At 45.5% G+C, this 21,511-nt stretch overlaps 1 protein-coding gene across 2 annotated transcripts in view; it reads left to right on the top strand.

The window, feature by feature from the left end:
* Positions 1 to 21,511, top strand: part of Stox1 (storkhead box 1) — a 64,377-nt gene that overhangs the window by 611 nt on the left and 42,255 nt on the right. The window lies entirely within an intron of this gene.

Here is a 21,511-nt window from a genome sequence, read left to right as displayed (position 1 = left end):
TTTTCTTTTTCCTTCCCTCTTTCCTTTCTTCTTTCCTTTCCTTCCTTTTCTTTTTCCTTCCCTCTTTCCTTTCTTCTTTCCTTTCCTTCCTTTTCTTTTTCCTTCCCTCTTTCCTTTCTTCTTTCCTTTCCTTCCTTTTCTTTTTCCTTCCGTCTTTCCTTTCCTTTCTTCTTTCCTTTCTCCTTTCCTTCCTTTTCCTTTTTCTTCCGTTTTCCTTTCTTTTTCTTCTTTCCTTTCCCTTCCCCTTTCCTTAATTTTCCTTTCTCCCTTTCCCTTCCCCTTTTTTCCTTTCCTTCCTTTTTCTTTTCCCTTTCCCTTTCCTTTTCCTTTCCCTTCATTTTTCCTTTCTTTTTCTTTCCTTTCTTGTATCTGGTGTTCGCGTCCTGCTTGTCTTGGAGGGTGGTGTGGTCTTAGGTCGCTCAGCTTTCAGAAGTTTGGGGGAATCATCCTTAGCTGGTGGGAAAAAGATGGCGCTGTGGACACATCCCAAATAGAGAAAGGTCCTCCTCCCCAGTCTTTTCGGACTGACCTATTTGTTTCTCTGTTGAGAAACTGAACTGCTGCACTGGTGGGTGGTCACTGACCCAGGCAACTTTGTCAGCTCCCAGTAGCAGCCGGTTCTGCTCTCGTTCTGTCTGGGGGGCGAGGGAGGGGGCTGTGGGGCCATTTGATGGTATGGTGCCCACAAGTAGCCAGTTGTTTCAAGCCCTGAGTTGTGATTCCTACCTAGGAACGTCTCTGTCTTAGTCACTAGTCCTTCTCCTCCTCCCTCCCCCCCCTCTTCCTTCTCCTCCTTCTCCTCCTTCTCCTTCCATCCTCAGAGAAGCAGCAGCAAATAAACCATTCATTTTACTCCCTGGGGTAAGGGAACAGGGCAACTGGAGACACCTGATGCTGTGTGTGCTCTCGTCCAGGAATGGTGACCTCCTCTGGCCTGAACCTGGGAAGGCTTCTAACCTTCATGCCACCCTCCCCCCAGCCCATCCCCTCATTTCTTTGCTTAAGAAGAGAGAAGGTTGCAAAACTACATAGACAGTGTCTCATCTCCTTTTCCGTGCAGGAATGTCAAAAGAATGATTTTCTGGTTCTGAAACAGGAAGCCAAGTGCAGAAAGTCAGAACCTTCTGCAGACAGGCTGGAAAAAAAAAAAGTCTTTCAGTTGTGTCCTGGGCTTCTCTGGTTTGAATTAGTGGTTACATTCTCCTGTCCCCTGCCTCCTTCCAAAGGGTGAGCGTACTGTGTACTGCAGAGAGGGAATTGGATGCAGTGTTGGGGGTTGGGGGATGGGAGGGTCTGGACCCCGGGAGTGAAATAAGAGAGGCTTTATAGTCTGAGGCAGACTATAAAGTACCCATAGTACCACGGTTGGGGCCCAGGTAGCCGAGCTGTATGCTGGTTGTAGGCAGAGAAAGACAAGCAGCTATTAGCCCTTTCATGGTGCACCTGAGCAGCGCCCATGGCTACAAAAAGACTCGCCGAAAATTCTCTATGTTTATTTATATTTGGGTGTGTGTGCCTTGGTACATATTCAGAGGTTAGCTGACAGCTCTTGGGAGCTAGTTCTCTCCTTCCACCATGTAGAGCTCCGGGATGGAATTCGGGTTTTAGTAACAAGAGAAAAGTGTAACAGGTTTCTTTAAACATTTTAAACATAGTTTAAAGGTTTCTTTTTTTTTTTTAAAGTATATGTCTATGTGGTGGGGGAGGGGCACACGCCCTCTGACATGTGTATAAGAGTCCAGGGGACAGCTTAGAGGGGGTCAGGTCTCTCCTTTCTCTGGCTGGGTCCTGGGGATTGAAGTCAGGTCAGCCAAGCTTGGTACCAGGCATCAGTATCCACCAAGCTGTCCCACTGGCTCGCTTTATGTGAACGTGGGACCCTTTGGAAATGATCCAAAGACTCAGGAGAACTTGCCCGTTTCTGTGCCTATGGTTGATAAAGGATGGGTGCCTGAGAGGTAACTGAAGAAGATCAACCTATCTGATCACATTCTTCTGTCTCTGTGTGCCGCCTTCCTTCTGTGCTTCGGCAGGATCCCTCTGGAATGGGGATCTTTGTTTAGTGTTTTTTTTTTTTAAAGGCTTTATTATTTTATGTGTGTGTGAGCCTGAGTGTATGCATATGCGTCTTGTGCATGCAGATACCAGTACACAAAGGCCAGAAGAGGGGTCAGATGCCCCGGAACTGGAGTTACAGCTGGTCACCATGTGGGTATGAGGACTAAAACCTGGATCTTCTGAAAGGGTAGCTGGCGCTCTTAATCACTGAGACATAAATTTATCTATCTATCTATCTATCTATCTATCTATCTATCTATCTATCTATCTATCATTTGAGGTAGGGCCTAATGCAGCCCAAGCTGGCCTCAGATTGGCTGTGTAGCCAAGGTTGCCCTGAACAGATCTTCCTTCATCTACCTCCTGTGTCTTGTTTATGGAGGTTGAACCCAGGGCTTCATGCATACCAGTCAGTCACCCTGCCAACTCAGCCACCCATGTCAGCCTGGGGAAGAGCTATCTGAGGTAGGGATGGATGCCCATGGGGTGGTTAGGGATGCTTTTGTTTTGATTAGGATCGCTAGTTACCATCTAGCTTGGTGATGTCAGAGTCACAGGAACAAAAAGAGTCCGCAGTCGTCAGTCCCTGGGCTGCCTTAGAGTCTAAGAAGGCGGTGACAGTAGGAGATGGTGCTTTCCATCAAAGGAGATGAAGTTTCAGTCTGTTCTCCCAAATCTGGCAGCAACAGGCTTCCAGAAGCCAAACCAGGCTCCTGGGGACCCAAAGGAAGAGCTGCTAGGGACAGGCACAGGTCTTGACTCTCAGAGTTTAAGGAAAAACAAAAAACAAAAAACAAACCCAAAACACTAAAAAGGAATGCAGAGGCCAGTTTGGTGTTTGCTGTTGTCTTGGGTCTTTTGGAAGGCTCATACATTCTTGCATGAAAGGCTTGTTTGCACAGGAAGTATGAAAGGCTATCTTCATCCACACCGCTGTGCTCCCCAGGACCTTTTAAGGCTATTGGAGCTTGCAGGGTCTCTCAAGCCCCGAGGGAAAAACTGGCATGGTGGGAGTTATCCTCAGCTATCTAGTGAGAGTTCATAGCCAGCCTGGGGCTGTGTAGGACTGTGTCTGGAAAACCAAGTGCCACCGAGATTGTTTAGCAGGGCATGGCATTTGCTGGGCCAGCCTGGGGACTTGAATTTGATCCCTGAAACCTATGTAAAGGAGGAGGGAGAGAACAGATTCTGGAGCGTGCCTCTGACCACCCCCCCCCCCGCACATGCCCTGTGGCACTGGTGTCCACCCCAACACAGTAATAATTAAATGAGCAATCAAGACAAACAGGAAGACAGAGCACCGTGAGCCTGTAGTAAGAAGGGACTTGGGTCCCCCGGCACAGCTGAGCTGGGTGGGGGTGAGGGTGGGAGTGGGGGAACGGGGACGCAGGGCCTATGTTAACATCGAGGCTTGTGCTGTTTCCCTCTTTGCTTGGAGATCATTTTCTCACTAGAGGGAAGCTAAGGTGGGGACAGCAGAGTATTTTCCTGAGAATGGGGCACTGAAACTTCAGCCAGAGGATGGTAGGTGGCTGCTCCTTCAGAGCCAGAGACCTCAAGTGCTTTGCTGGGGGCGGGTTTTTAGTAGCAAATAGCTTTAACTCATGAAAAGGGGAGAATGCTAGAAGCTGTTGGGAGACAGCTGGTTTGCTTTCCCAGCTGAGCTACCAGCTGAGCGTGTATGAGGTGGGGGGCAGGGGCATGGCCTTTTGTTTGGGCAGCTCCAAACAAAAGGTGACAGGTAGGAAAGGCTGGCAAACAGTGGGGTGGCACTGGTCCAGATCTGCTCTCTCCCAAAGCAGGGCTTGGAAGCTTTGCACTCTTCTCTCTCTCTCTCTCTCTCTCTCTCTCTCTCTCTCTCTCTCTCTCTCTCTCTCTCTCTCTCTCCTCTCTCTGTGACCTCTCACTGAACCTAGAGCTTACCAGCAGCTAGTCTGGCTTACCAATGAACCCCAGGATTCTCTCTCCACACCCAGCGCTGAAGTTCCAGGAATCTGCTCTCACAGGCTTGCTTGACAACCGCCTCAACCCCAGCACCTTCTCACACTGAGTGAAGGTGTCTTTCCTGAATGGCTATTCTTGTTTGTTTTTCTGTTAATTTGTGTGTGTGGGTTCCTTCCCGCAAATGCGTGTATGCGTACCATGTGCATTTGGTGTGACATCAAATGACAGCAACAGGTCCCCTGGAACTGAGAATGGTTGTAAGCTATGCTGGGAATCCAACTCTAGTCTCTTTGAGAGCAACAAGTGCTCTAAATCACCGAGCCATCTCCCCAAACAAACAAAACAAAACAAAACAAAAAGTGATTGAGGAAGTCATCCAACGTTGACTTCTGGCCTTGACACTCATACACACACACACACACACACACACACACACGCACACACGCACACATACCTGCATGTGTGTATACACCACACACACTTTGAAATAAATTCCCCCAGCTCTAAAGGATTGTGGGTGTGGGTGGTGTGTATATACTCTAGTGAGTGTGTGTAGGTCAGAGGATAACTGGCAGGAATCTGTCCTTTCTTCCCGTCCTGTAGGTCACTTTTACCCACTGAGCCATCTCAGTGTTCGGTTCAGACTCTTACCCAGTTGTCTAGGCAGGTCTTGAGTTTGTAATCCTTCTGCATCAGCCTCCTGATTAGCTGGGAGTGGAGGACTTCTGGGTTCTGGTCTTTTAACTCAAGTGCTTCAGAAGAAGGCCAAGTCAGCCTGTTCCCACAGCTGAAGGAAGGCTGGTTTGAGGGAATGACCATGTCCCAGGAGCTCTGAACACAGCCTTTCAGTTGAGCTGGGGGATTGTAGCTTCATGATGCTTGCCTGCCATGTGGGAGGGCCTGAGTTAGATACTCAAAGGACTTTCAAATCAATGAAGCTGAGCTGGGTGTCAGGGTGCCTGTTTATACTCTCACTGGGGAGACCAAGGCAGGATTGCTAAGCGTCAAGACCACCCTGAGCTGTACAGTGAATTGTAAGACCCTGCTCAAAAATAAACAACAAAGTAAACTAATTTTAGCTCTCAAAAGGCAGAAGCAGAAGGATCGGGAGTTCAAGGCCACACTCAGACATATAGGGAGATGGAAGCCAGTCTAGGCTATGTAAGACCTTGTCTCAAAATAGAAAGTGAAAAAAAAGGAAAGAGATTGGTTTAATTCCTGTCTTCTCTCTTTCTCTCTCTCTCTCTTTTTTTTTTTTTTTTTTTTTTGGTTTTTCAAGACAGGGTTTCTCTATGTAGCCCTGGCTGTCCTGGAACTCACTCTGTAGACCAGGCTGGCCTCGAACTCAGAAATCTGCCTGCCTCTGCCTCCCAAGTGCTGGGATTAAAGGCATGCGCCACCACTGCACACTTCTTTTTATTTGAACTGATTAAGCATTTTGCATTTTGGGTTTGGGAACTGAACTTGCTGGGCAAACCCTAAGTCACAAAGTTATGCTCTTCCTATTTAAAATGTCAGCGTGACAGGCTGCAGTTTCAAAACACAAAACAGTAACGACACAATGTTTCTGGGGGTGGGTGGTGTGGCTCAGGAGGTGAAGCGTTTGTATAACATGCCCTGGGCTTGATCCTCCTTACTGTGTAAACTGCCTGCAGTGGTACAGGCTCCCAACCCCAGCACTGGGGAGGTCAGGAAGTGGAGACCAGAGGGTCTTTGATGCAGCTAGGGCTGCAAAGAGAGGCCACGTCTGAGAAATTGTTGAAATGGTGTATAAGTCACACATAGTGAGTTCAAGGCCTGGACTACATAAGACCCTCTCAGAAAACCATAGACAGACAGACAGACAGATAATAAAGTAAGCATGTTATTCTGCTGGTGAGAAATGTCTAGCTATGGCAAGAGGGACTGATGTCTGACCATCACTGTGTGGCTTGCTGTCTTTCCGGATGGATGTCATTTCCAGCTTGGTTATTTTTCTAGCCTGTGAATGCTTGGGTCATTTGCCTCATCCTCAGCTCCCCTCAGAGGTCAGGACCTTTCCCTCCCTGGGAAGTTGTCAGTGTAACCTGGCCTTTGGGCCTTTTCCCTCCTGGGGCATTAATGACAAAAGCAGCTGTTCTCAGCTCCCTCTTCCCCAACCAGGCCTTAGGCCTTGTTTTTCTATACCGGGTGTTTGTTTGCTGTGTGTTCTACTTTGTGCTTTATTCTGCTCAGGGGCACCTGCTGGCTTTCCAACAGGTGTCACCTGCACGTTCTTGTCATCAGACTACAGGAGCTGGGTACAGCATCTGGTAGCTATCTGGAAGCAAAATCCCATGCTAGCGGAGAACCGCCGGCATTCTCAGAGAGGGTGGAGGAGGAAGCTTCTTAACAAAGAGTATTTGCAGTATTCAGCTCATTCGATGATAGCCTTACAAAAATACATTATTTTTATGTGTATGGGTGCTTTGCCTGCTTCCATGTCTGTACCTTCACCTGTGCACCTGCTGTCTGCATAGGCCAGAAGGTGTTAGATCTTTGGAACTGTAGTTAGAGACCATTGTGAGCCCTCGGGAAGAGCAAGCAGCCAGTGATCTTGAGCCGTCGCACAAGCCCTGAGAGTTAATCTTTTTTTTTTTTTTTAAATGTTTTCATTTGGGGGAGAAAATATGCAAAAAAGGAAAATTTTTGTGTGTATCTTGAGTAGGCTGGCCCAGTACTTACTGTGAGCAGTAGCTGAAGCTGACCTCTTGCCTCTGCCTCCTGGGAGCTGGGACTACAGATGTTTGTCCCTACGTGGTGTAGGATCCTTTGTGCTGTCAAAGTCACCCGTTCATGGCTCACAGCATTTGCTTAGCAGTTCATTAAGCGTCAGGGGAGGGCTGGGCATGGTGGCACATGCCTTTAATCCCATCACTGGGGAGGCAGAAGCAGGTGGCTCTCTGAGAGTTTGAGGTCAACTCCGTTTATATAGCAAGTTCCGTGACATCCAGGTTGTCGCAAGTGAGAAGGTAGAGACACATGCTTGGCATAACCAAAGTTATATTTTATTGTGCTGAGAGTCAGCACACAGTGTTCACACTCTTAAGTTCCTAACTAAGGTCCTAAGCCTGTCTCCCCAAGACTGCTGACCTGTGTGATATATCTTACTGAAGGTCAGGTCCAGTCTCTAACGGAAGTCTCTGAATCGAGAGTCAGGATCCTGGGGGAGACTCTCCGGCCACAGGGCAGATCAAGATGGTGTCTCTCCAGATGTACAGAATAGACCATTGTTTTGGTCTCTGCTTCTATACCGTGCAGTGGGGGTTATGGGGTTCTAGGCCTGTGTCTGGTTATCTTTAGTGAGAGATGTCACTGGGTTCTGGTTCTCAGGCGCAGCCTTGGGTGTAGTGGGGTTCTTGACTAAGCTGTTTTTACATGTTTATAAAGGCATTTTTACTATGCTCATTACCTTCTGTCCCATGGTCTTTGAGGCATACACAGTGCCAGGGAGGACCATAGATGAGAGTTATTAACAGGGGCTAGAGAGATGGCTCAGAGGTTAAGAGCACTGACTGCTCTACCAGAAGTCCTGAGTTCAATTCCCAGCAACCACATGGTGGCTCACAACCATCTGGTTTTTGTTGTTTGTTTTGTTTTGTGTTTTGTTTTTGTTTTTTTTTGAGACAGGGTTTCTTTGTGTAGCCCTGGCTGTCCTGGAACTCACTCTGTAGACCAGGCTGGCCTCAAACTCAGAAATCCATCTGCCTCTGCCTCCCAAGTGCTGGGATTAAAGGCATGCACCACCACTGCCCAGCTCACAACCATCTGTAATGGGATCCTATGCCCTCTTCTGGTGTGTCTGAAGACAGCTACAGTGTACTCATATACATAAACTGAACAAATAATTATTTTTTAAAAAAGGAATTATTAACGGCTTCACAGTGACTTGCAAATCTGGGCCATAACAGGAAAAGGAGAAAACAAATAACTGTTGGGGTACAGGAGTCACCTCACAAACCCACACAAACACTGATCTCATTCAGACGGGGATAGTTTGTTGAGCATGCACCCCAGGACTGATGGATCAGGGATTCGGTTCTGACTCAGAGGCCGACCTGGGACTTTGAGTTAAGATCTTACAGGGCTTTTAAGCCTGAGATCTACAAACATCTGTGCCAAGTTATCCCACCAATCAGGATTTAGGGATGGGGAATCCTTTAGGAACATGTCTTTGTTGTAAACCCACCAATCAGGATTTAGGGATGGGGACTCCTTAGGAACATGTCTTTGTTGTAAACTTATCCTGCTCACGTTTGTTGGGGTATTCGATTGTGGCAGGGGATTTGTCTAACATTCTTGTCTTAATGTGTCTACCAGGATGGGACTTGCCTTTTCTAACATCAGTGTCTTATTACCCACCTTCATTGCCTTTCTGCCAAATAGGATGTCAATTCCCAGGGAGGTCTTGAGAACTTAAACACCTACTTAAAATGGAAGTCTTGTTCTAAATAGATGCCAGCGTCTCTCTTATGTTGGGGTTCATCCCAGGGGCAGCTTATAAAGGCAAATACCATAAAAGCTTATACACAGGTACAGGAAGTGCTGCTGGGTGGTTGGTTCGGGTTCAAGCATGCTAACTATACAAAGCAGTTCTGACTCCCGTTGTGATTAGTGTCAAAGGGCACAGAACATAAAATGCATCATCAACTTGGGCATGAGGGAGTGTCCTAGTAATAGCAGAAACAACATATGAGAAAGTTTCCTAATAACACTAGTAACAGCACAAAATGGCAGGCTAGCCTAGGTGTTAATGCAATCAGTATTCCAATCATGATAGTCAAATAAATGCAGGAAAATAAATCTCATTAAAGTATATAATTGTTATTATTTTAAAATATCCAATTATTGGGCTGGAGAGATGGCTCAGTGGTTAAAACTGTTCTTCCAGAGGTCCTGAGTTCAATTCCCAGCAACCACAGGGTGGCTCACAACCATCTGTAATGGGATCTGATGCTCTCTTCTGGTGTGTCTGAAGACAGTAACAGTGTACTCCTATACCTAAAATAATTATTTAAAACAAACTTTAAAAACATACAATTATTAAGCAAAGTGGTCAAAACAATGTAGACCACAGATCACATGATTGCTATGGCATATAGATATTTTCCCAAATTTTTATTTTCATCAGGTTTGGTATGCAGCAAATTGAAAAGCACATTCAGGATTAAAAGGCAGTGCAATCATTCTCAAACAAAAATGTTAGAGTAAAGGGGGGATAGCAGGGTCAGAGCTGTAGGCCTCAGAGATAAGCCAATCACAGGAAAGCATCATCTTTTGTCTTTTTTTTTTTTTAGCGCTGAGGATGGAATCCAGGGCCTTGCTACCGAGCTCAATCCCCAACCTTGTAAAGCATCAGCCTAACATTGTTAGGTGTTTCTTCTTTTATTACTGAAAAGAATAACCAAGAGTCCAGTAACCTTCACTATTAGCGTCCAATGTTGTTTCTCGGTTCTGTGTATGTTAATGTTATCAAGAACCAAATGATGGATACAATTACTATTCCTGAGTCAAAAATGTGTTTCTGCTGGGCAGTGGTGGCGCACACCTTTAATCCCAGCACTTGGGAGGCAGAGGCAGGTGGATTTCTGAGTTTGAGGCCAGCCTGGTTTACAGAGTGAGTTCCAGGACAGCCAGGGCTATACAGAGAAACCCTGTCTCAAAAGAAAAAATAAATAAATAAATTTAAAAAGTTAAAAAAATTGTGTCTCTGTTCAAAGGTTAGGGTGGAGATCTCGGATTGGTTTACCTGTCCTGAGAAATGAGCTGTCACTCTGGTCATGTTGTATATAGTCACAGAGCCAGGGTTTGCAGAATAAAAAAATGGAAACCAAGGTATCCATGGTGACGTCATAAATGTCAACTGTGGGTTGAAATCCTTCATGGAAGCATGCAGTAAAGACTCCATTGCCAGGGCCTGTGAGTTTGGTTTGCAAAGACAGAAGGGGTCAGTTCTGCTATTTGGAGCTCACTGGACAGAGGGTGGGTGCCACAAGGGTGTTGGGCCCAAGTGAGATGGTATGTTCCTTTGGGTAGTAGACATCTGTATTAGTCCAACTAGCCCATAGGAAAGAATCAGGGAGTATAACAAATCCACCTCCGAGTTTCCTAGGCAACAGGTGTGTGTGTGAAGCTAGTACTGCATTGTCTGTATAGACTAAGAATAAATGTATTTTGCAGAATCTGTTCTCACACCAAGAGGCTTGCCTTGGGTCCAGTAGAGTCTTGTAGACTGCTGTTTTTAACCCAAATGCTATAGAAAAGAATAGAGGCAGGCTTGTCTCTACTCTTCGAAAAGCGAGTCTTGCTACGATACATTCTTCTCTTTGTCTTTTCCTCTGAGTAAGTTGTAGCAGATAATTTTGAGAGATCTGGCTGGCTACAGCTAGTCTCTTCAAATTTTCAGCTGTTTGTTAGTGTCTGCCAATGATTGCTTTAATAACTTTAGTCCCAGACAAAGGCCTATAATCAGTTTGTGGGTAGTAGCTAGCCCATCCAGACAAGGTGTCTAATAGCCAGTTTGTTGTTCAGTAAGATTTCTGATGTCTGCCATATCTGCATTGATGTCCGAAAGAACAGAAGAGCCTATGCCAGCTCCAAGTAAGGAGCAGACCAACATGGCTCCCACAACCACCAGTTGCAAAGATTTTCTTGCAGCAAATCTATTTCCTGAGATGTAAGAGAAGACCGATATTCTCCTAAATTCAAGCTCAGGCCAAGTTCTTGAGATAGGATCCCTGATTTGAGGTTGAAGGTGAGTGAGTTTGTCAGGATCCTGAGTGTAATTGTAAGGCTTGCAGGTAGGCTAAGGTCAGGAGCGAGCCATCATGGGCGCTCTAGGTAACCATTGAGGAGGTGGGGCCTTGACAAATGCTGCTTTGTAGTGGGCTGTGAAGAATGTCTTGTTCCTCGTCCCATCCTCTTCTGTCAGTGATACATGGGGACAGGCTGCCTTCTTTGATTCCACAGGATTTCCACGTTATGGGGAAAGACATATACCCCATCCAATCGGAGTCCCTCGTGAAGAGTCCTGCATGCGATTGGGTATGGCATTATGGGTCACAAAGTCTCCAATGTCCCATTCTATGAGCTGTTGTCGTGGAAGAATCATGTAGTAGAAATCATAGGGAAGTCCTGGGTATATGTTTTCAAGGTTCCAGTTTGGAGAGACTTGTACATGCAGCTTTCCACCAGTGTACATTTCCGTGGTCAGCCTTGTTTGTGTGGTACCTTAGCACAAAGGAATCATAGGATCTCGGGCCGCCTCTGGTTGCAAATTATATCATGTTCACTCTGGGGCTGATGTAATCAGTTTGGTAGGTGGTGTGAGTCCAGGTTGGAATGTCAACAGACAGGAAAACAATGTCCCGTATTCTGGGAGGAAACAAGAACGTGATGTTCCTGGCGTTTATATCCAGAGGAATTGGGAAGTCTATCATGTCATTGTTGTGGCATGTATGCGTGGTTATCGCAACTCCAAAAATTCATCCCTCAAGTAGATGTTGTTGTTTTAAAGATGGGTCCCAGGGGCTGGTGAGATGGCTCAGAGGTTAAGAGCGCTGGCTGCTCTTCCAGAGTTCAATTCCCAGCAAGCACAATGGTGACTCACAACCATCTATAGTGAGCTCTGGTGCCCTCTTTGGCCTGCAGCCATACTTGCAGGATAGAACACTAGACATAATAAATAAAAAATTAGTAGCATCCATTGTTCCTATGGTTTCATAGTTTCCCTTAAAGATGTGTCAGGAAATGTAGTAGTCAAGTTGTAAATCTTCTGAGAGTGGTGTATGACAGAGGCGGGTAGGTCAGTTAGGGCGGTCCACGGTCTCTTCCACAATCCAGACTTGGTTTATTAGTGGTGTATTAAATTATGAATAGTGGTGAATTGCGTCGTGGTGAAATTGGAGCCATCGGTGGACTGTGAGGCATTCTGAATGGATTTGCTCTTATGAGTCCAGTGTGAATTGGTTGATTGTCTTGAGAAGACTGTTATGGGGGTTGAGGCCTGTGCAACAAACATTGCAATATTGGGTCATGTGTATAGGTCGTGTTTGTAGGAAATATGGCTGGCCGTGTTTTGGTATAATCTGAGGTCTGTGGAATGCCATGCAGACCCAGAGTGTCCAGGTGTCTGTCTGGGTTCTCCTCAGGTGGTGGGGCTTCCGTATCCTGAGAGGTGAAGGGTTGTGCCAGCTGGTCAGTCAAAAACAATGAAAATCTGTAACGTTGTGTCCCCAGAGCTGCAGTGTCCAGCCAGTCATGAACAGGTGGAAGTGAATCATTTTCTGTTCTCCATATCAGGTGGCTATTTCATATGTCTGTGTTACCACAGTAGGGTAGCTTGGGAAATGCAGCTACACACAAAATGATCACGTTTGGCCTGTTCAGTTGAGGGTATAGTCTGAAAAGTGAATTTAGCCATTTGATTCTGTGTGGTGGTGGTATTCCACTCTTGTATTCCAAGGGAGAAGTGCTTGCATGGTGCTCTCCTATCGGTGCCTGGGTCATGTGTACAGTTCTGCCAAATCATGGCTTCACATGGGTTGGTTGTGTTGTGGTTCATGTCTCCACAGTCAAGTAACCTGGCTCCTCATTCTGGTCTCGACTGGGTAATTGTATACATTGTCACAGGCAATCCCAGGAGTTCTACTGCACTGGTAGCCAAACATAATCCGACATGGCAGATGGTTCACCTGCCACATGTATGAGGCAGAGGATGCTGAGGGGGACGTTGTGCTTGGTGCTCTTTCCCACTCAAGTATGGAGTCTTCCAGGGCTGACATCTCACATCTTCACTGTAAGGTGGAAGAATAATTTAGGTGATATTTCTCTCCAGTGGAAGCTGTACATGACAGATGCTGCTGTATTTCTCCACATCTGTGTTAAATGGCATCTCAGTAGGGTTCTTCCCTTAAAATTGGTGTTTTCGGCTTCCCCTAAATCACTGGTGACCATAGCTCTCAAAATTGGTGCAAAATAGGCATCAGCCTTTCTCCATTCATCCCAATAGCTGTAGCAAACTGTATTCCCAATAGCTTTGCAGAGAGCTTGTTGAACGTAGAGCGCGTTCCTAGCATATGTGATGCTTTGGATGAAGTGTCCATGGTCCCAATGTTCTGGTAGGAATCCATTCATGGTGTAGGAGGGTGGGTAACCAACATCATACTTTACTCTTGGTATTTGTTGTAGCTGTTGGTGCGATGGTTGTTCCATTCATTGGCACTGTTGCTATGGATACGGTTGTGGATGAAGGTGATGATGCTCCTGCTGCTGTGGATACGGTTGTGGATGAAGGTGATGATGCTCCTGCTGCTGTGGATACGGTTGTTGATGGAGGTGATGCTCTGATGCTGTGGATACGGTTGTTGATGGAGGTGATGCTCTGATGCTGCGGATACGGTTGTTGATGGAGGTAATGCTGTCTCTGAGACAAGCTCAGTGATGTTGGTGATGGTGAGTGGAACAATGGTGCTGTCAAGGAGCCTGAGCTTGACTCACTGGGTCACATTAAACTTACAGAACTCAACAGGAGTCGTCCCTGGAGCAATGCCCTGGGCCAAGTGCTCATCTTGTGCTCTTTTTTTATTGGCTTGTTAAAATTTCTATGAGGCATGGGGTGTACTTTGTTAGGGCCCTGCCTTGCTATGTGCTATTTTCCTCTCTGTCTGCCCAGTTAGCACTGACACTGAGTAAATTAATCCTAGGGCTATTGTTATTATCCTTATGAAAGTGCAAATCCAATAGGTAGGCTAGGTCCTTCTTATAGATCATCTGATTTTCTAAGGTCCCTTCTCGTCTGTGGTCCAGAATGAGTTCTGGGTGTCACGAGTTTGGTCTCTAAGTCTTGAAAAGTCCCTATAAACACATTTTGGGGGACTTCTGTGTGACACAGAAATATCTTGTGGTTGCTCTAGCTCTCAGTCTGATTTGATAGCTTCTTCTAAGGGAGAAGCTCTATTCAATCAGGGTCTGGTATTTAACTCATAGCATTCGGTTTCAATAGCCTTTTCCAAGAGGTTATCTTTGAGTTGTAACCGCTTAATTTTAAGCAGTACCATCTCTCTATATTACCAGTCTTAGGGTTTCCATTGCTGTGAACAGACACCATGACCAAGGCAACTCTTATAAAGGTAAACATTTAATTGGGGCTGACTTACAGGTTCAGAGGTTCAGCCCATTATCATCATGGCGGGAAGCATGGCAGCGTCCAGGCAGACATGGTGCAGGAGAAGGAGCTGAGAGTTCTTCATCTTGATTCGAAGACAACAAGGAGAGCCTAGCATCCTCAGGCAGCCAGGAAGAAGCTCTCTTCTGCAATGGGCAGGGCCTGGACATAGGAGGAGAGCTTCAAAGCCCATCTCCACAGTGACACACTTCCTCCAACAAGGCCACACCTCCTAGTACTACCACTCCCTATGGGCCAAGCATATTCAAACCACCACACCAGCTGCAGTTGGGTTATAGCCTGGGACCACCTCTGGACTTTTGATCCTGTAAACTATGTTTTTTCCATTTGACTCAATAATTATGGGGCAGCCATATCTGGCTATCCAATACCAAAGTGTGTATATTGTTGCCAGCTGTTCTGGTCTATGGCTTTCTTTGGTGAATCCAAGCATGTATAAGGGTGCAGACATATAGACCCCTGTGAGTATTCAATGGTCCAAAAAAATCTATTTGTAGTTTATAATCAAATTGTCTAGGAGGCCTTGTTAACAGCTGAGACTCAATGTCTGAATGTAGTCTTGAGTGCTGGACAAAGGTCACAAACTCTGATGGCCTGTTTCCAGGACTGCCAGGATACTTTGAGGTTCCTTTTATCAAGCCATCAGAACAAAGCATGTGTGCCTGTATGTCCCAATGTTTGTGTCATCCTAGCTTTTCTTCCTTACTATGCTAACATTCTCAGGCTTCTTGATTTTCCAGAGGGGCCTTGTAATAGTTCTTCACAGGGTTGCCCTGACTTAACTTGGCTCTCCATCCCTCTTGTATTTTAGTGTTATAGGTAAACTTTCAAGTGTAGCAACTGTGTGATCTGTCATCCTTGCTGATTTATTCAGAATTTATTCAGAATTAGCAAGTTTGTTTTTTTTTAAAGGTTTATTTTATTTATGAGTATACTGTAGCTGTCTTCAGACACACCAGAAGAGGGCATTGAATCTCATTACGGATGGTTGTGAGCCACCATGTGGTTGCTGGGAAGTGAACTCAGGACCTCTGGAAGAGCAGTCAGTGCTCTTAACCGCTGAGCCATCTCTCCAGCCCAAGAATTAGCAAGTTTTAATATCCTCGTCTTAATTCTATATAATGCGAATTTGTCGGCCATTTCATTATTTTTGAACGTCTTTGTCTTGCCTGTGTGGGTGTCTACGTGGGCTACGTAAATTTTGAGATCGTTGCTAAGTCTGGCCATTTCCATCCACGCTTCCCAGGACCAACTATCATTGCCGTCTATCTGCCAGTTAGTGGGTTTCTATTTTGATCACCATGTAGTTATACCATTGCACACACAGCATGAATCGGAGGAGACAGAGATGTCCCTTTTGTCTTCCTTAGCTATTGTGCTGATTTGGTGGTACCTTCCTGGGTGGCAGCCGTTCCATCGTTCCATTCCCCACCCCCACCCCCGGTCTATAGGCTGTAGCTTTCCATTCAGTTTTGGTTCCATCAGTGGTTGATGAGCCATCAGTGACCTGAGCGTTAGCCAAATGTACCGTTCCGTTGGTCCCATAGTCCAATAGGTGCCTCTTTTTTTGGGGGGGTGGGGGGAGAGCTATTTAGGGATGGGGATTACAGGTAACTGAGCTATTTCCTCAGGTTGGGAATGCACAGACCCCTTTGCTACTGCATCCTGGTCACAAACATATTCAGATAGGTACCATTTCCACTGTAATACCTTTCTGTCTATGGCTAAGCCTATGAAGGACTCTGCCTTCGAGTGGATCCAGTCCATCACTGGAATTGGTGCCCTTATGATCACAGGGAGGTTGGCAATGACCAAGTGTAGGGTTCTACATGTCCCATAAAATGTCCAGATTTGTTTCTCAAGGAGAAAATATTTATTCTCTGCATATGGACAATGCTTGCTGTAGAATCCAACAGGTAAATGTTTGTGGTCCTTTTGCCATATAAAGAGTCCCCAGCTGCCATATTCACCAACAAATATATCTGTAATTAAGGTATCATCTGATTCAATATTGGTCAGGGCTGCATGCTCAGAGGTGACCTTACAGGCTGTCTCAAAAGCTTTTCTTTGTTCCTATCACTATTGGAAATCAGCTGCCTTCCCAATAACCTTATAGAGGGGTTTCATAATGATCTGTAAATATGGTCTGTGATTCCTCCAGTATGCAAACATACCAGTTACATGTTGCATCTGACCTTTGACCCTGGGTTGGGGATATTTAAAATCCTGTCCAGTTTGCTGTGGAGGACCTTGGGTCCTTCATATGTCCATCACATCCGATGGAGAAAGCTGAGTCTTAGGGTCCACTACCAGTCTCCACATTGATAGTCCACATGGTTTGGTATGCTAAAGACAATGTCTGATACATCTATGGTGCCAAAGAATTTTGGGTTATAACTCCTAATCTTAAGAATATATCACCGGGCAGTGGTGGCACATGCCTTTAATCCTAGCACTTGGGAGACAGAGGCAGGCAGATTTCTGAGTTCAAGGCCAGCTTGGTCTACAGAGTGAGTTCCAGGACAGCCAGGGCTACACAGAGAAACCCTGTCTCGAAAAACAACAACAACAAAAGAAAGAAAAAAGAAAAGAATATATCTTATACATCTCCTGGTATTTATAGAGAAAGCTTAATGTTCCTATAGTCTGTGAATCTCCATTGGCCATTTGGCTTCTTTACTGTTATACAAAGACTATTGAAGGATCATGTGGGTTCAATAATATTTGCTTCAGTAATTTACAGTGTGAGTCACAGTTTGATCACATCCCTTGATGGGGTATTGCTTAGTAAGTGATCCCTTAATTTGGGGGAGTTCTTTTTTTTTTCCCCTTTCTCTTCTCCCTCTCGCTCCGGTCCCGCTCGCTCTGGCCCAAAGGTTTTTTATTTATTATATGTAAGTACACTGTAGCTGTCTTCAGGCATTCCATAAGAGGGCATCAGATCTCATTACAGATGGTTGTGAGCCACCATGTGGGTGCTGGGATTTGAACTCATGACCTCTGGAAGAGCAGTCAGTGCTCTTAGCCACTGAGCCATCTCTCCAGCCCAATTCTTGGGAGTTCTATAGGAGGAACTTGCATTTGGATGATGTTTCAGTTTTTTAATGTAATGCCATTGGGGAATAATTTGGATCTGGCATCCATCCCTGGCACACAGTTAGGTGCAGGTGGTAAATATTATGAAAATACTTAGAGATAAATTATAGACTAATAATTACTTTCTATTCCTGCTTTAAGTGGTTTTCCTGCTACTCCTTTAATGATTACATAATTTTAGGGGGTTTGGTTGTGGTGGGTGGAGGTTGCAAGTTGTCACCTCACTCCCTGACGCTATCAGTTCCCCCTCCATCTTTGCTAGCTTTTGTGTGAAGGGTCTGGGGTCCTTCCTTGTTGTTGGGGTTGTCAATTCCATACCTTCTTTAGTCTGCCTAGGATTCTGTCTCTGAATCCTCCTCCTTGTGGCTGTCTTACTGGTATCTGATCTTGCCTTTCAAATGGTTTTATATTCCTGATTTTCTGGATGGAGTGTTGGGTCTGGATAGTGGTCTTGCCCTGTCTTTGCCTAAAAAAAGGCCACCTTTAGGTGATTTTTCCCATGGTGTTGGTTTGATTCTGTATATTTGACTGTCTTATCTGCCTACAGTTCTCTAGTCTGCCTGAAGAAGTTGATAGCTTCTCCAACAGTTTGGCAGTTGGCCAGAGTTGAGGACGATATCATTCTCAAATGTGGAGAGGTGCTCTTAACTAGAATTTTCCTCATGCTGGGAGCAGGAATCAGGCCTGTGCTTTAGGCTAGTATGGTAAATTAAGTAAATTATACCTACTTCCTAGACAGTTCAATTGCTTCTCTCATGGTTTTCCATTGTCCTTCTGCCTGAATTGAGGTAGATCAAGTGTGGGGAAAGCCCACCTCCACACAGTTATTACCCAATCCAATAAAAGGTGGGTTTCCGCCCGGCGGGCGGTGGTGGCGCACGCCTTTAATCCCAGTACTTGAGAGGCAGAGGTAGGTGGATTTCTGAGTTCGAGGCCAGCCTGGTCTACAGAGTGAGTTCCAGGACAGCCAGGGCTATACAGAGAAACCCTGTCTTGAAAAACCAAAAAAAAAAAAAAAAAAAAAAAAAAAAAAAAGTGGGTTTTCCCTGTGGCTATATCTAAAATTTGTTCCAGACCTTCAAATATGTGGGGAATTTTTAGGGTCCCTCTGGGGTTAACATTGCCGTATCAGCTCCCCTTTCCTATAAGCAGACAATGTAGGATGTGTTTTTATCTCTTTATTCAAAATCTTCTCTTGTTTGCTTTAGCTCTCTGTCCTTGTAGTCTGGATTCTACTTGAGTGGTCACATGGTTATGGTTGGTTAAATGGCTATGAGTAGTCTTATCCTTGTTTATTGGCACTTATTGGTAGAGAGATCTTGGTGTCACTGAGACATCTGACTGGGCCCCAACCAGCTGCCTCCAGGTCCTCTCTGACTGGGCTGTTTCTCCATCTTTCTGTCATGTGGCCAGCTAGCTGTTTAATTTTCATTCCATCAGAGCAAATGTCTTTTATTATTTTCCATGAGAACCCGGGGACCTCTGAGCCCTCTCAATGACCACTGGGGTGGACAATAGAATATTAACCTTAGGTTCCTTCTTGAGCCTACGTAACTTTTGTTGAACCAAGTGACATGTTCTGTCCCAGATACCCTCGAGATGGTTCTTGTCTTTTACACACACACACACATACACACACACACACACACACACACACACATTTTAATGTATATTTTCTTGATTCCTCTTATTTTCTGCACTTTGTCAATTTGTTTGTCAAATGAGAGAGTAATTTGACTTCTCTTTTTCTGAGGTACCAGCTTAGGTAGGTAGTAAATAGGCATTTACCAGCTTTTGGGTTTAAGATTTGCCCTTCTTACCTTCTTATCATCCTCTTGGTACACAACCCTCACGTAATCATGTAACTCTGAATTCTGCTCCCGTTACCCAGTTTTGTTTTGTTTTAAATCTGAGTGCTCTGTTGCATATATACCCACATGCCAGAAGGGGGCATCAGATGCCCTTAGAGATGTGGTTGCTGGGAATTGAACTCAGGACTTGGTCGGTGCTCTTAACCTCTGAGCCATCTCTCCACCTCCCCCCCCCCCCACTACCCAGTCTTAAGACAGAAGCCTGTGGCTGGGCACTGTTGGCACACGCCTTTAATCCCAGCACTTGGAAGGCAGAGACAGGCGGATTTCTGAGTTCGAGAGCAGCCTGGTCTACCGAGTGAGTTCCAGGACAGCCAGGGCTACACAGAGAAACCCTGTCTCGGAAAACCAAAAAAAAAAAAAAAAAAAAAAAAAAACAACAACAACAACAAAAAAACCCAGCAGTTGGTGCTCTTAACCTCTGAGCCATCTCTCCAGCCAAGTTTCAGTTCTTCTAAGGATCATCTGAGATCCTACTGACTATGCCAACTGCTGTAAGAACGTAGATACACATGGTTAGTGTAACAAAAGTTGTCTTATTGTGCTGTGGGTTCACACCTTAAGTTCCCAACTAAGGTCCTAAGCCTATCTCCCCAAGGCTGTTGATGTATCTTAGCTGAAGTCTAGTCTCTAATGGAAGTCTCTGAATCAAGAGTCAGGGTCCTAGGGGAGACCCACAGGGCAGATCAAGGTTGTCTTTCCAGACAGAGCATTGCTCTTGGTCTCTGCTTCTATACCGTGCAGTGGGGGTTATGGGGTTCTAGGCCTGTGTCTGGTTATCCTGAGTGAGTGATGTCACTGGGTTCTGGTTCTCAGGTGCAGCCTTGGGTGTAGTGGGGTTCTTGACTAGCTGTTTTTACATCTCTAAAGGGCATTTAAAAAAATATTCTCATTACACAAATTTACACACTTTAAAAAAACAAAAATACTGGAACAATGGTGGAGCAACACCTTTAATCCCAGCACTTAGGAGGCAGATTTCTGAGTTCGAGGCCAGCCTGGTCTACAGAGTGAGTTCCAGGACAGCTAGGGCTACACAGAGAAACCCAGTCTTGAAACGCGCCCCCCCCCAAAAAAAATTAAATTAAAAACAAAAGACAAGAGACCTCATTGGAATTTTAATAAACCTGTTTATCTTTGATCTCTCACGTGTGTGTATGTGTGTGTGTGTGTGTGTATAAAATGTATACAGCATTCTGCCTACATGTATCCTTGCAGGCCAGAAGAAGGCATCTGATCCCATTACAGATGGTTGTGAGCCACCATGTGGTTGCTGGGAATTGAACTCAGAACCTCTGGAAGAGCAGCCAGTGCTCTTAACCACTGAGCCATCTCACCAACTCCACAAATTATGTTTTTAATGTGAAGTATGTGGGCTTCTTTATTTTTAGAAATTTAGTGAAGTATAATTTAGATGCACTTTTGGGTTTACAGTTCTGAGTTTTCAAATTTTAAAATTACATTTATTCTGTGTGCATGAGAGCAGAAATATGCTAAGCACGTGTGGAGCTCGGAGGGCACCTTGGGGGAGTTGGTTCTCTCCGTCCACCAGTTGGTTCCTGGAGAGGAAACTCAGACTTGACAGCTGGCACCTTAGCTACCCACGGAGCCATCTCATTGGCCCCGTTCTGAGTTAACTTTTTAGTTTTAGTATTTAAAAAAAATGCATATGAATGGTTTTGCCTTCTTGTTTGTATGTGTACCACGTGTATGCCTGGTGCTTAAGGCGTCCGGACAGAGGCAGTCGAACTAGAATGACTAGGAGTTGTGAGCTATGCATTGTGTGAGTTGAGAACCTAACCTGGACCCAGTTCTGAGTTTTGAATAAACAAGATGTATAACTACCACTATAATTAAAGTGTGGAACCTGTCTGTCAAGCCAGGTTTTCTGGTGACCAGTCAGCACCACGCCAGCCCCGCCCTGGAAGCTCGCCTTCTCCATAGCGTCACTGGAGAGTCCGCTCGACAGCCTTCATGTGTGGCTCCCCTCGCTTAGGTAGTTCTGCGCCTTGTCACGGTGTTTACTGGTATTTATGTGACGGTTACTCTCCAGTGTCACTTCTGGGCATGTCTGTGAGGATATTCCCAGAGAGCTTTAATGGAGGAGGAAAGAGCCACCGTGAGTATGGCTGGCATCATCCCCTGGGCTGGGGTTCCAGATTGGTTAATAAAGAGCTGGCCGTGGGTGATTTATCTCTGTAATCCTAGCATGACAGAAGTAGAGGCAGGAGGATCAAGAGCTACATAGCTTGTCTAAGGGCAGCCTGGTCTATCTGTAAAATAAATAAATAAAGAAAAACCAAGAAGCCTAGTAGCATAGTTGGTAGAGTGCTTGCCT

Source organism: Grammomys surdaster, unplaced genomic scaffold, assembly GCF_004785775.1.
Source record: "Grammomys surdaster isolate TR1022 unplaced genomic scaffold, NIH_TR_1.0 273, whole genome shotgun sequence".
Taxonomy (NCBI): domain Eukaryota; kingdom Metazoa; phylum Chordata; class Mammalia; order Rodentia; family Muridae; genus Grammomys; species Grammomys surdaster.
Note: the sequence above shows the minus strand (reverse complement) of the source record. Positions and strands in the feature narration are given on the sequence as shown.